The 15,599-nt window shown below is 48.0% G+C and overlaps 1 long non-coding RNA gene across 2 annotated transcripts; it reads right to left on the reverse strand.

Annotated features, from left to right (window-relative positions):
• Window positions 1-1,610: 1,610 nt before the first annotated feature.
• LOC125962739 (uncharacterized) lies at window positions 1,611-13,875 on the reverse strand. Of its 2 annotated transcripts, none has more exons than XR_007474404.1 (3): window positions 13,695-13,875; window positions 1,980-2,122; window positions 1,611-1,800 (listed from the first exon to the last, which is right to left on the reverse strand). It is a non-coding gene; the product is annotated as an uncharacterized LOC125962739 (long non-coding RNA). The 2 variants fall into 2 exon arrangements; XR_007474405.1 differs by lacking the exon at window positions 13,695-13,875 and adding an exon at window positions 4,859-4,996.
• Window positions 13,876-15,599: the final 1,724 nt, after the last annotated feature.

Consider the following 15,599-nt stretch of genomic DNA (forward strand, 5'->3'; position numbering starts at 1 on the left):
GTAATTGGAAAAATTTCTCTGATTTATGTTTTAGGAAGATCTTTCCGGCCGCTGCATGGAATGGACTGTTGGGGAGTGAGGTGGCATGGAAGAGTGGAAGGAGAGAAAACAATTAGAGGCTACTGCTGTAGTCTAGGCAGAGTATGATGGACATTTGAACAAGGATGGAAGCAGAGGGAGAATGCGAAGAGGATGGAATTGGGGTACATTTTGGAGGTATGCATTACATAATGGAGAAATAGAAAGGGAGGACTCAAAGATGACCCTTAGGTTTTGCCTTGAGCTGTCTACCCACTCCTGAGATGAGGAAGACACGAGAGAAATCAAGTCTTGTCTTAGATGTCTGATGTTTGAGATCCTTACTTGACCTCCAAATGGAGCTGTCAGAAAGACATTTGGATATAGGAGGCAAGAACTCAGTTACAGAGGTCTAAATTCTCTGGACCAGCCTTCTACCCATCTAACTCTGAAATTTGCTCTTTCGGTTGGCCCACTGTTCACTTAGCTATCATTCATTGAGTATCTCCTGTGCTCGGGGACCTGAGCTCAGTGTGACTGAGTTACAGTGGAATGAATACGACTTGAGGCAGGACCCTGTCATCAAGGACAGGACCTTCAGCCCTGGATTCTCGGTATATCATGGGGCAATCTAGAGTTTGTTTCCTGCTGAAAGGCCACCTCTGTGAACATCAATGTTCTACTTATTTATTCCAGGAATTTCCCAGTCTGGTATCCCAAAAGCTCATTTAGGAACCTTAAAGAGTTATTACTCATATTTCCTCCAAGTGTTTGCTTAGATCAGACTTGAGTACCCCCAGTGACTCTGTGAAGAGTCTCTGCTAGGTCTTTGGAATTGGGCTTCTTGAGGGCAACAGAAGGCATGGGGTCAAATTGCCAAATTTTGCAGCTAAAGGGGTAAATCTTGGGACTCTAAGAAGCCACAGGGCTGCTGTGAAGGGTCTGCAGGTGGGTTCCAGACTTCACCCGGGGACTTAAATGTAGTATCCCTTCTTATCTCTGGTGAGACCACACTTAGAAGCTGTTGGGTTATGGCCCCAGCTGCAGTGTTTCTGGAAGAAGACAAGGGAAGAATGCATAATTGTGTATTGGAGATAATTTTGCTTATGTTCCCAGGTGTCTGCAGAGATGGGTCTTGGTTAAGATTTATTAGCCTCCCGAGACTGTCAGAGCCACACACAATACCCACAAGCTTTATATACGGACTTTCTTCCCTGGCCAGAAAGAAAACAGTAAAACCCTCACTCCTCCCAAGTGGAGAGCAGGAGCGTCAATCCTTGGCTCCTCCATCTTTGGCACCTAGGAGGTCTGCCCGGGCCTTTCTCCATCTGCCTAGAGATGTTAGCTGTTCCCTCCACCACTCATCCTCCATTCCCACCTGCTGTCACGTCTCAGCTCTCCTGAGTCACCGAGACTTTAATTTGGACTAATCTCTACTCCTGACTCAGGTAGGTGTGGTGGTGATAAATCAAAACGAGGACACAGCTGTCGGTAATAAAACAGGAGCGACTTGTCAGTCTAATCAACTTCATTAGCCGCGAGTCACAGGAAATTCTCCGGTAGCTTTTCCTCCCCTTTTCCTGATGCCTCCCTTTGGTCTCCATGAAGTTGCCAGCAAATCAGATACAACCGAGCTGGAGCTGAATTGGTGATGGGGAGGTGGGGGTGGGAGGCTCCGTGGGGCACCCCGTGGACGGCCACAAGAACTGCTGTCATCAGGGCGGACAAGGATAGAGGCAGCAGCCCAGCTTTTATAGGTGGGATTCCGAGGGTCTTCTCCCCCTGTGGATGGTGAAAATGTACAGTTTAGAGACCCAGTTTATGCTCTCTAGAATCCTGCAGCTAGGCAGGATGGAAAGACCCCATCTAAGCCAACTTTTTGCTTTGGGGCAGGAAAAGGTCTTAAGCTCTCCCCAGACCAGAGGGTGAGTGCATGTGAGAAAGAAAAGTGACCTTGATACCTGGTGATTTTGAAGCTCTTGTCCTAGACTTTGCTGAGGCCATGCTTCTTGCACTGGGGTCTCAGACCTGTGTCCTCAGGATGTAGCTTTTCATTTCTGCTTTAGTAGCTTGAGTAGGTTCTACTTCGTGCAACCACAGCAGCCTTGATTAAGAGAGTATATGAAAGCACAGTGTTTTGCAACATGCACAGACTGAACAGGTCTCCAATCTAGGTTTTCTCTGGGCCTCAGAGCTGTACATCCAGCTGCCTCATGGGCTCAAGACATGGGGTCCTACCGGTCCGTCAACTCAACAGCAATTCTATTGTAAACATTCAAGCTTAGGAGGTAGAGAGAAAGCCCCCTGAACCACATTTTCATTCCCAATCCTTTCCTTGAAGGTCAATACCATTGTCAATTGACTTGTATGCTGCCAGACATTTTTAAATGCACTTACACATGCACACAGATATATAGATACAGATATATAGATATACATATTTTTTTCTACAAAGACAAATATATTCTACATATCATTAGACAACTCACTTTTTTGCTGCTCAATATGTCTTGGCCATCTTTCCACATCAGAATATTTACCTTGGTCTTTTTAACTGCTGTGTAGTATTCCACAGACTGGCTACACCATGATTAATTTAGCTATTTGTTACTACAGAACATTTAGGCTGTACCCTCTTTTAGTTTTTTCAATTACAGACAGTTCTGTAGGGAAATTCCTTGTAAATTCTCTTTGGGATACATGCAAGGGCTCCTCTGGGACAGGCACTGAGGGCTGGACCAGCTCCCAGGGAATGAAGCCCCTTCTATCTCCCTGCTCATCATGCAGCCCAAGAAACCCATGAGTCTTCCTTCTGTCTTCCAGCCAATCACCGGCGCTGGCTTGGGTCTGTGACTTGCCTTCCAAATTTGCCTCTTGCTGTCAGCCTCACTGGCCCCTCTCCCCTTCATATCCACTCCCCCCCTGCCTAGACCACCACCAGCACCTCGTCACTGCCTGCTCCCCAAGCCTGGGCGTGGCCCCTTCTGATCCACCTCCACCCTCTGCGGGAGAGACCCACAGAGAATGGAAAGGGTGGTGATGGGTGGTCTGCTGCCTGCCCACAGGCTCCCCAGTGTCCCAAAGGAAAGTCCAAACTCCCCAGAGTGGCATGCGTAGCCTTCTGTGGCCCGAGCTCCCCCATCCAGGTCATTTCTCTGTCACTTCTGCCTTAACTCTCTAGAAACAGGGACTGGCTGTAGTTCTCCACCCACCTCTACTCTGCTATTTCTTGACTCTCACTTTTGCGTATGGTTTGCCTTCTGCTTGGAACACCATCATCCTTTCACCTTCCTGACATTAACCCCTATTCATCCTTTAAGACCCAGCTCAGGTGCCCCTCCTATGTTCTCTGGAAGCACACTCTGCCCCCTCTAGCACTCCTCTGCTCACCTGTACTGTAATTATTTATGTACTTATGTATCTATTCTCCCACCATGCTCAGCTCTGTGAGGGCAGACACTTGGTTTCAGCCACCCCATGCTTGCCGAGCACAGGGACAGCTCTTTCCCAATTTTAATCCATGTCGCTTTGAGGTATCTCACCCCACTTTCTATCTCCAAGTGGTTGCTGTGGGACCCAGGCTTAAGTCAGTCAGTAGGAAGGGGCATCAGGCCCAGGACTTTTTGTTTAACTTATTGGGGAAGAAAGGCTCTCTTGTCAACTGGACTTGGCATTGAAAGAATATAAAGCTGCAGCCATCTTGCACCTTTAGGAGTTCACCCATGTGAGAATGGAAGCCAAGAGAAGGAAACCTGACAGCATCACTTGAACTCCTAGATCCAGTCATCATCAGCTGTTAAGAGAGACACCTTGGAAACAGGTCTCCCAGCATCAGTCAAGTCTTCAGAAGATTGCAACCTCAGGAGAGACCCCCAAGCCAGCACCCCCAAGTAAACCCCTCCCAAATGTCAGACCCACAGAAACTTTGAGAGATCATAAATAATTATTGCTGTTGAAAGTCACTAAGTTTGCTGGTAATTGGTTTCACAGCAATAGATAACTAATTCACCTCCCAAATCTGCTGCCCCAACATGGAACCCCAAACCCCAAAAGCTCCTCAACCTTTAAACAGTACCAGCATTCATCCAGATTTTCAGGTTGCAAAAGACAGTCATCCTGAATCCTCTAATTTCCTCACAACTCACATCCAAGTATTAATCCTGTTGGCTTTGCTCCAATCTATATCTGGAATCCCACCATTTCTCTCCATTTCCACCTCTATAACCTCGGACCATTCACCGTAATCTCTCAACTTGACTGACACAATGGTCTCCTGATTAAGCCCATATAAAAGATTCTTCCTGGGCAGAAAGCCCAAACAGACATTTCTCCAAGGAAGACATACAGATGGCCAACAGTCACATGAAAAGATGCTCAACTTCTCTAATTACCAATTGTAGTTTTGAATGCAAATCAAAACTACAATGAGGTATCACCTCACACTGGTCAGAATCGCCATCATCAAAAAGTCTACAAATAATAAATGCTGGAAAGGATGTGGAGAAAAAGGAACACTTCTACACTGTTGGTGGGAATATAAATCGGTACAGCCACTGAGGAGGACAGTATGGAGATTCCTTAAAAAACTAAAAATAGAGCTACCATATGATCCAGCAATTCTACTCCTGGGCATATACTCAAAGATGGAAATTTCCCATCATCCAGGCAGGGTGGCTGTGGCTTAGACAGGGCTAGTGACACAGCCCTGAATGTGACACAGCCAGTCTGTGTCAGGCAGCGAATTTGAGCTTCACTCTGCCAGATATGAGAAGCTGTGAGTTGGAGGAGAGGCAGGAAGAAAGGGCTGGCAGAGTCCAACTGTTAAGGGAAGTGGAATCACCATGAAGACGATGGAGCTCCTGGGTCCTCGCACACACCAGCCTCTTCCGAGGCCCTGGGAGAGGCAATACCAATGGTTTCCTTGCTCAGATATTTTTGTAAGACTTGAAAAAGTAGATATTGGAAAGACACCAGTTACTATTACTGCTTCCTTCCCCTGCAACATGCTCTTATCAGGCAGAGTTGGCGAGCTGCAGGCATTTGGGGATCTGGCTAAGGAGAGTTTGGAGCTACATTTAGCATGAGTATAGTGGGTAGATGTATATTATTTCCCATTAATTTCATTTAACGTTAAGCTATGGTCAGCTGTTCTGGTGTGGGAACGGTGTCCAAGGATACCCTTCCTCTGTCTCTTATTGACTCACCTTGCATCACAATGTGAAAATATGAGGCCAGGGGTCATATCACGAGAAGAATGTGTCCAGAAGAAAGTGAGTCAAAGGGCAGAGCTAGAAGCAAGCCTATGGGACATGGTTCTAAACCTCAGACACGGAACATGGAACACAAAGGCGTTGGTCCTTACCAAACGGACCTTTCCATTCTTCTGATCCTGTCTCTAGAAAAACCATGTTACCTAATCATTGTCATATAAAGAGGCAACCAAAGTATGATGAAGACAAAAAATGTAGAGAATAAAAACATATTTTAGAGCTGTGCCAGCTGTTAATTCAAGTATGGTTATTTTTGTCATTTCTCTGTTATTTGTGGGGCTTGTCAGTGTTTCAAGTTTTCTTATTCATTTTAATTTATTTTTTTCACTGTAAATCAATATTCACTTTCCTATGTAAATTTGTGTTCCTTTTTTCTTTTTCTAATTTTTCTTTTTTTAATTTTTTTAACATCTTTATTGGAGTATAATTGCTTTGCAATGGTGTGTTAGTTTCTGCTGTATAACAAAGTGAATCAGCTATACCTATGCATATATCCCCATATCCCCTCCCTCTGTGTCTCCCTCCCACCCTCCCTATCCCACCCCTCTAGGTGGTCACAAAGCACGGAGCTAATCTCCCTGTGCTATGCGGCTGCTTCCCACTAGCTATTGGTTTTACATTTGGTAGTGTATATATGTCCAGACCTACTAGAGAATGGACTTGGGGATATGGGGAGGGGCAAGGGTAGGCAAGTGAGAGAGTGGCATGTGTTCCTTTTTTCTTACAGAGGATCCTGAAGTGTACCAGCTTCCCAGAGTTCATCCTCACACCTGATTATCAGCTTCCATGAGTACTTGGATGAGGAGGTAGTAGGGGGCAGCTGCAGCTTGTGAGAGATTCAGGGTGCAGTCCTGGGCCCAGAGGTCTGTTCCGGCCAAAGCCAGTCCCGGTTTGCACGGACTAGAACAGCTGTCTTCCCTCCTTCAGCACTGAAATCCTCATCCCTGCAGCCCTCATTTTGAGCTGAAGCCAACGGATTTCCTGTGTTTTCTCTGTTTATCAGCTCTCTATTATCACAATGGCCCGAGCCACCCACTCAATAAAACAAGGCAAACAAACTCCCACAAACCCACAAACAGCTCTGAGCCTACAGGCCAGATTTTATTTCCTAATTAACAAGTCATCCTCAGCCAATCGGCTGATTTACTTGTTTTCCCTTTTGGATTTGTGGGCAAGCGAATCACCCCTGGGCCCCAGGCAGTAGCTCCTGGGTTGGGAGGAGGGAGGATTTGGGGGGCCTCATCCCCTGCTCTTGGCTGTGCCTTCCTCCCTCTTCCTGGTCCCTCTTCCTTCTGTCTGCAGAGTTAACAGGCTTGCAGGGCTGCCTGTTTTCGGGCTGCCAAGGCCAAGGCGACTGGACTGGGTCCCCGGGAAACGCCTCTCCCCTTCAGCTTCACAGCTCCGTCCTTTCCTCTTGCTCCACTTCTCAGTTCTGAGTTTCTAAAAGGGGACATGGCCCCACCCCAAGCTCTATTTTTTTTTTTTTTTTTTTTTTTTTGCGGTACGCGGGCCTCTAGCTGTTGTGGCCTCTCCCGCTGCGGAGCACAGGCTCCGGACGCGCAGGCTCAGCGGCCATGGCTTACGGGCCCAGCTGCTCCGCGGCACGTGGGATCTTCCCGGACCGGGGCACGAACGCGTGTCCCCTGCATCAGCAGGCGGACTCTCAACCACTGTGCCACCAGGGAAGCCCCCAAGCTCTATTAATGCAGAGAATATGCAGGCAATCTCTTCGCGATAATTAGATCACGGACAGCGGCTGCCCTTTCCAGAGCCTCCTTCATCGGGCTGGGTAAGGAAGCTCCGGGACACCTGGGTGAGAAGCAGAGGCATCCCACCTTCCCAGAGGGCGCCTGGGTCCTCCCAAGTGCTTCACTTGCCTCCCTCCCCATCACAGCTCCCTGCTTGTCACCAGCTCTATATCCTCGGGCAAATTGCTCCCAACCCCTGGGCCTTTGTCTCCTCACCTGTGAAAGGAAGAGGTAGGGGAAGTTTGAGGTCCCATAGGGCTAGTTCTCACACCAGACCTGGCCAGCAGATGATTTTTGAGGACTCCATACAATGCTTTGTCTTCTTTTTGTATTTGGATTAGTTGCCAACACTTTAAGAATATACAGTCATCATTTTTTTAATGTAGATTTCAGGCTGCTTTGAAAATACTCAGAATATCTGGCTTCATAGAACCCACATTCCCTCATGGCAACAATTAAGAAGGGGAGAAGTTGCCCCTGAGAGATGAGGCATGTTCCCTCCAGTTCACCACAGTCCCCACCACTCTCTATCATCTACCCAACACACTTTACTCATGAAAGTTAGTTGTGTGGCCCTGGAAGGCATGTAAGTTTGTGAATACAGTCCTTTTCTTGTCTACTATTCTGTACTTTTAATTCTGCATTCCTCTGCCCCTCTCTCATGTTCCTGGTCCTGGGCTAGGAACTGAGGAAGGCATACAGACTAAAAGGTGGCCTCCACCCTGGAGACCCTAGAGTTTAGTGCCAGGGACACAGGGACTGGCTAGATAAGAATCCACACCGTTGGAGGAAGCCTTTCTCCCCAGTGTGGGGAAACACAAGATCAGTTTAAACTCTCTCTCTCTGCTTGTCCTTGTATAACCATACGACTAACATTTATGTGGCCCATGAGAATTTTCAGGACACTTCCCTATCTATTTGATCTTGGAGTCAGTACTACAACCTAGAGAGGTAGATATTATTTCTAGATGCTGACAGATGCTGCTATGGTCTGAATGTTTGTGTGCCTCCAAAATTTATATGTTGAAAATTTAAGGCCTGGGGTGATGGTATTAGGAGGAGCCTTTGTGAGGTGATCAGGTCATGAGGGCAAGCCCTCTTGAATGGGATTAAGGCTCCTATAAAGGCAGCCCCAGATAGCTAGCTCGTCTCTTCCACCACATGGGGATACAATAACCCAGAAGACAGCCCTCACCGGAACTTCATCATGCCAGGACTCTGACCTCAGACTCCCAGCCTCCAGAACTGTGAGAAATAAATGTCCATTGTCGATAAGCCACCCAGTCTCTGGTATTTTGTTGTAGCAAACAGACTAAGACAGAGTCAAGTGACTTGCTGTAGTCCTCCATGGGTTGTGTGCTTAATATTCAGCACAAACACCCCAGACATGATTTTAAAGCTGGGCACCTGCCATTCTGAATGCTTGCGGTGCTGTGCCCATCACACACTTTGTCCTGGTAACTGGTCTCTGTGCTCCAGGAAACAGCCCTGGTCCACAGCCTCAGGAGATACTAGAAAAGTATCTCAGTCAAAGGCAGAACAGAGAGCTAGTTCTCTGCATGGCACCTGCCTCTTAACTCCCTACTTTCTCCCAGGTCTGCTTGTATCACTGACCAGCGTTGCAAAGGGCAGCAGCCAAGTCCTGGTTTCCAACTTCCTGTGGCCCAGCAAGCATCCCACTTGGCCAGTCCTCCCTGATCATGTGTATGTGGAGGGACAGTTGCATTGCATTCCCACTATGGAATGACCAGAGAATAAGGGTCCAGGGTCATTGTGAATGACAGTCTTCCAGTTCTAGAGAAATGATCAAACTGATCCTAACAAACTATAGGAGATGTGGGGTCAGGTCTATAAATGTCCCTCTCCCTCAGAGGACAAAATTCTGAGTTCTCTTTCTAGGCTCCATGCCAAGGGTCTGAAGCCTGCTTGACCCTCAGTGACTGCCACAAAGGGGGTGAGGGGGTGGGAGATGACCCCCTGACAGACTTCCAAGGACACTGTGTGCTGGACCACATCTTCACAGGCATGGACGACTTTCCTCTTGTTACAAGCTTCTCCCTAGTTGAAAGTCATAAATCTCCTCTGATTGAAGTGACAGTCTGCTGGGATCATTTCCTTTGGCATAGAGAGGAAATATGAATCCAGTGGAATCTGGAGTGGGAGGAATCCATCAGACCTGAAGCCTAGGGTTTTTCTAACTGGGAAGGACATGGGAGATAGACCCTGTTAGGGACCCGAGGTTCCTCAGCTAGTGGATGGAATGGTTATGATACAGAGCCAGGCCCTGGACTCCAAATCGGGTATCATTTTTCTCCATCAGTCTCTCATTCTTCACTTCTATCTGCATGTTCTCCTACCTCCCCTTAGATGCCTGAGAGCCCATGACTTAGCATGTTCCCATCACCCAATTGAGCTGCCTCTGTCAGGGCCCCAGACACCAGACCTTTTCTCTCCCATCCTCTTATCCAAACTCATCGGACCCATCGAAGGGACACAAGCTGACTCACTCCCTGGTGTTAATGCCTAAAGTTTACCAGGAATCGTCCACTCATACAGAGAGTCACTTTGTCCCAAATCCTTTCTCACCCTTCCCATATCATATGGGCCTAGAACTGGCCAGACTTGGACACCAGTCAAAGAGATGGACTGAGATAAGGTAAGGAAGGGAGGTTTCACTGAGCCTGGGACCGGAGGGGACCATGGAGGATGCTCAAGTCAAAGGGGGCACGAAGCCCAAGCTCCTACCCTGTGCATGACATTCTTGTTGGATGAGTGAACTAATGAATGAATGAATCGAGACCTGGGGTGAAAACTCAGGAGGATTGCTGGTAAGTGCCAAATCCAGCGAACGGAAGAGTAGAGCAGGGAGGATAGAACAAAGACAGGTATAGAACTTCAGGATCCGTGGTGTGGAGATACTGTGGAGGCCCAGTGCCCGTGTCCCTTTCCTCTGGTGACCAACCTTGATTTTCCCTCTGCCTCACTGCATGCCATCTGAGAGATCCTGGCAATGCCAGGCACATCACCCACACCCAGCAAATTAGTCCCTCTCCCTCTTGAGCACCTGAACATTGAGTAAGAGTGACACAAGGACAGAGAATGCTGGTTGCTGACTCATCCCACCAGAGGTGCCTTGAACAGACACCTTGTCCACCAGAACTGTCCTAGTTCTGTCTCCTCCAAGCTCTGTGGTCAAGCTTTTCCTATGAATAACCCCATATCCTTGTAATGCATTTCTTATCTTTAATTTAGATCAGCCAGAATGATTTCTGTCACTGGCAACCAGAAAATCCTAAATAATACAAGATCAAGTGTCAAGAAGTTTGGAGGTGGCAGGGTCTTGGGCAGTTTTCTAGATATCCCCTTTGGAAACTGTGGCTTGCCGTGTAGTCATTGGTGACCTAATGTGCAGGAGAATCTGCCTGGTGTTTGAGACCCAGAGAAATGACAACAGTATGTCCTTCCCCAAGTGCTGCTCCTATACGCTGAGTCAGTAGGGTGGGGGCAATCATTGAGAGCTCTGTCCTGGACATGTGTGTCTCCAGTCTCAAAGCATCAAGCCCACCTTGGACCCACTGGGCTTTGACTCCCTTAAAAGGGGCCCTGGGGTACTCAGAGGGCAGCACTGATGGAACAAAATGCCTTCAACACATTGAGCACAATTAGAGATTTCCCTCTCTGCTTCCGCCAAAGACTGACAGTCCAACCAACAGGACATAAGGTTGATATAAAAATCTCCTTGACAGGTTTCTCCAGGAAACTCTCTCTCTGACTCTTTATCAAGTAAAATCTTCCCACGCCTTTGTCAGGCAGAGTTTTTAAAGAGCATTGCTGCTTCACTGTCCCACTCTGAGAAGCTCTGAAGTCTCATTTGAGAGAATGAGAGAGACCAAGACAGACAGATGGAGAAAGAGGGAGGGAGGGGGGAGGAAGAGAGAGAGAATGGGGAGGGGCAGGTGATGGGGGAGAGAGTGAGGTTCTGAGAGGCACCTCAGGGCTCCTCTGATGAGGGATTGGACAGGAAGGGCTCTGGAGAAGTGATTTAGTTGGACAGGGAAGAGTGGCCAGTTCCCTAATGAGCTGATGTTGTTAGCAGAGTCTTAGCATCACCAGGTGCATTCATTCGTGTTTTGGGCTTCTGGGGCCACAGTCGTGTTCCAGTCCCTCACAGAGGTCACATCACATTCACGTTAGGATGCAGAGCAGAGTAGGTAATGCTGGACAGCCCCACTCCAGGACCCAAGACAGACAGGGGCTGGTAGGGGGCAACTCCAGCACCTGGACCTCCTGTTCCCCCCTCACCCGACCCATCCTTTACTCCCTCGTCCCAAGTGTTTCTCTCCATTATGGAGATTCATCCATGCTCATCTCTGCTGCCTCCATTTCCATCACCACCACCTCTCGTCTTCCCTTTGTCTTCTGTTCCCCCCTGATTTCCACTCCTTTCTCTCTGTGGCTCTTTCTCAGACCTCACCTCCTTCTACCAAATTCTCAGTCTCTAGAGTCAAGTTCCAAGTCCTCAAAAGGGAGGATATGACAGATCTAGTCAATTGCCATGCAGTATAGGAAGCCCTGGCAGGCAGAGCTTGCACACCAGACTTTTCTCTGGTTTCCTGGACTGCTGCCCTTGCTGATCCAACCTGCTATGGCCAGAGTGGCAGGGTCATGTGGAGTTGAGCAGATCAGCTCACTGGAGATAACCCACAGAAGGAGGTGAGGTGGGGCTGTGTACCTGGAGGACAGTGGGTCCTGCTTGTCTGCTGTTATAGCAGAGACTTCTGAATGTTTCATGCAGTGGGCACCTCTCATTCATACCAGGGATGAGAGGACCATGGTTTTGGAGCAGCAAACAGTGATCATTTAACAAAGAAGACTGAACACAGAGCTGGTCGTCTGAGATCTCAGAAACTTTAAAGCCCAAGAGGACCTATCAGGCAAAACCCCTCCCATGCATCAGTGGGGTGTTTGGACACTGCACGTCAGATGAGAGAGGGAGCCCAGGCTGGAGCTTCTTTCTAAGCAGGCAGACGATGAGAAGAGGCCTTGGATCTTTGGACTCTAGGTTCTTGTCTCTGTGAAGGGATAATTATAGCACTGACAACATGGGGTTGCAGGAAGAGTTGGTAAGATCACACACGGATGGTCTGCTCAAGGGTGTGGTCCACAGCAAAGGCTTCATATGGTTAGCCTTTTAAAAGTGGTTTTGGGCTTCCCTGGTGGCGCAATGGTTGAGAGTCCGCCTGCCGATGCACGGGACGCGAGTTCGCGCCCCGGTCCGGGAGGATCCCACGTGCCGTGGAGCGACTGGGCCCGTGAGCCATGGCCGCTGAGCCTGCACGTCTGGAGCCTGTTGCTCCGCAACGGGAGAGGCCACAGCGGGGAGAGGCCCGCGTACCACAAAATAAATAAATAAAAGTGGTTTTTACCCACAATAAAATGATTTTTATCTAAGATTTAAGATATTTAATAAGATGGTGATTGCAGCCACTGTGGAAAACAGTATGAAGTTTTCTCAAAAAAATAAGAATAAAACTACTACATGATCTATCTATTACACTCTGAGTATTTAGCAGAAGAACACAAAAACACTAATTCAAATAGACGTATGCACCTCTACGTTCATCGCAACATTATGTTCAGTAGCCAAGATATGCGAACAGCCTGTGGTGCCCATTGATGGGTGAATGGATAAAGATGTGGTATATATACACAATAGAGCACCATTCAGCCATAAAAATGAATGATATCCTGCCATTGCGACAACATGGATGGACCTTGAAGGTATTATGCTAAGCAAAATAAGTCAGACAGATGAAGACAAATACCATATGATCTCACACATATATGGAATCTAAAAAAACAAAACAAATGAACAAACAAAATAAAACAAAACAAATGCACAGATACAGAGAACAGATTACTTGTTACAAAACAGGAAAGGTGTTAGAGGGTAGATGAAATGGGTGAAGGGGGTCAACTGTAAGGTGATGGATGGTAACTAGACTTGTGGTGGTGGTCACTCTGTAGTGTATACAGATGTCGAATTATAATGCTGTACATCTGAAATGTATATAATAAAATAATAATAAGACGGTGAGGGGCTTCCCTTGTGGTGCAGTGGTTAAGAATCCGCCTGCCAATGCAGGGAACACGGGTTCGAGCCCTGGTCCGGGAAGATCCCACATGCCACGGAGCAACTAAGCCCGTGCGCCACAACTACTGAAGCCCACGTGCCCAGAGCCCGTGCTCCGCAACAAGAGAAGCCATCGCAATGAGAAGCCCGCGTACTGCCATGAAGAGTGGCCCCCGCTCGCTGCAACTAAAGAAACCGCACACGCAGCAACGAAGACCCAATGCAGCTAAAAATAAAATAAAATAAAATAAAATTGAAATAAAGGTATATAAGATGGTGATTATTAGCCAGACCCATTTCCGAAGAACAGATCTGAGCAGAGTGGGAGGAGGCTAAGGAAGTGATTCTGTGAAGAAAACAGTCTGCCCTTTCTTCCTTCCCTTTATTTGCACCCACTGATCCCCTAGTTAAGGGCACATGAAAGACGTCATAACAAGAGTCACACGGAGAATTATTAATCCTCCAGTTTCAACTGTTGCAATGTAATGCTTTGCTCCCGAGTTGCCTGAAGCCAAGTTGGCTGACCTCTGGGGTAGGACTTTTCCACTGCAGTGAAAACAGCATTCTCCTGGGAGAGGAGCAGCCTCAGGCTATGGGAAAGGCGCCATGTGGGGCAGGGGTCCTTTCCACCAGGCTAAGTCGTGCTCTCTACTGGCCTGTGCCCTGACCAGAAGATGACTGTCACTGATGGGTGCTGAGCAGGGGAATGGTGGGTGGGCAGTGGGAACACTGGCAGCAGAACCAGCTCCTTGTGATGCAAGAGGTTTTCAGAAGGTTTGCTGACATCACAGACATGCAGGGTGGATCAGAAGCCCTCCTTTAGGGAGGGTCATCTTTACGTTTTATTTTTTGTTTGTTTTGTTTTGTTTTGTTTTGTTTTTGTGGTACGCAGGCCTCTCACTGTTGTGGCCTCTCCTGCTGTGGAGCACAGGCTCCAGACACGCAGGCTCAGCGGCCATGGCTCACGGGCCCAGCCGCTCCACGGCATGTGGGACCTTCCCGGACCGGGGCACGAACCCGGGTCCCCTGCATCGGCAGGAGGACTCTCAACCACTGCGCCACCAGGGAAGCCCTAGGGAGGGTCATCTTTGATTCTTCACTCCTAACCCTCACCATCTCCAAACAGAAGCGCCTTCCTCAAGATGGTCTCTCCCGCTCTTTCCCTCTTTCTTTATTTCTTCATATCCCTTGGCTTTTAACTCAGTTGACTAGTCTGCAGGCCTAATAGAGTCACAGAATCCAAGGGCAAGGCCGTTTTGTGCACAGGGAAGTCAGAAAGGGGAAGGAACTTGCCAAAGCCACGTAATAAGCAGTGACAGAGATGGGGAAAACCAAGGTCTCCAGGTAGGGCTCCAATCTCAGGTTCTTTCCCCTGCAGGAGAGTGTACCCTGGCTGGATTCCACCTAACACTCCTGCCCAGTGCTAACAGAGATGAAATCCAAGCACATAGGTCTGTGGTCAATTATCTTGGGTACGACTGAGTTGAAATAGGAACAAGGAACATGCCGGCTGAATGCAGGACTTTCCAAAGCCTCTGATAAGTTATGGTCCACAGGAAATCTGCTGATCTGGGGGGTGGGGGAAGGCGCTAGGACATACGGCATTTTCCACACTTATTTGATGCTTCTTTTCCCCAAAGACCATCTTGTGGACTAACACGCAGCAGAGCACATTGGAAAACTCTTTGCCACATGATGCAGCCCCATGACCCAGCCCCAGAACGGACACCCCTTCCAAACTGTGTGCCTAGGGAAGAAGCAGCTGCTCCCACACCAAGAGACCTGTTTGGGTTTTTGGAAAAACGGAACTTTAAAAGCAAAGCTTCAGCATAAAACAAATCCAAACTAACAAATGCTTTTTCTGTCACCTTATCTTAGTTCCAGAACTCCACATTTAATGAAATACTTCAGGATAGAAAAGGCGAGGAGATGGACTGTCTCTCCTGCTGCTGAGACTCTCTGCCACAACTCAGCCCAGAGCAAATTAAATCGGGGGCTCCTTAGACAGAAGTTCTGTGATGAGAGGAGAGAGCAAGCTAGGAGGGTTCGGGGCTGAGCCCTCGCCAACTGTGGTAATAAAACACAGTGCATGGACATGGAGGCTTTGGAACAAAAATACCTTGTAGCTATTATTTTCATGAGTCTCTGCCCAAGCACACACCCCCTCTCCCATTCTTTTAATCTGGAGCCACGGAGAATCGGTATTTTTCTCACTTTTGCAATATGAGAAACAAGTTAATTAAAAATCGCTCCCAACTCCAGTCTCAGAGCGTCCCTGCTGTGGCTGCAGATCTATCAACAGTGTGTTTTGATAGCGGCGCATGAAGCTGGTTATTCGGAGACACTGATAATTGCATTAATTTAGGAGGCATTAGCTACATCCTACGATTAATTACACAGGCAGCAGACAGAGCTGTAACCCACCAGATA

This window comes from Orcinus orca, chromosome 20, assembly GCF_937001465.1.
Source record: "Orcinus orca chromosome 20, mOrcOrc1.1, whole genome shotgun sequence".
Taxonomy (NCBI): Eukaryota; Metazoa; Chordata; class Mammalia; order Artiodactyla; family Delphinidae; genus Orcinus; species Orcinus orca.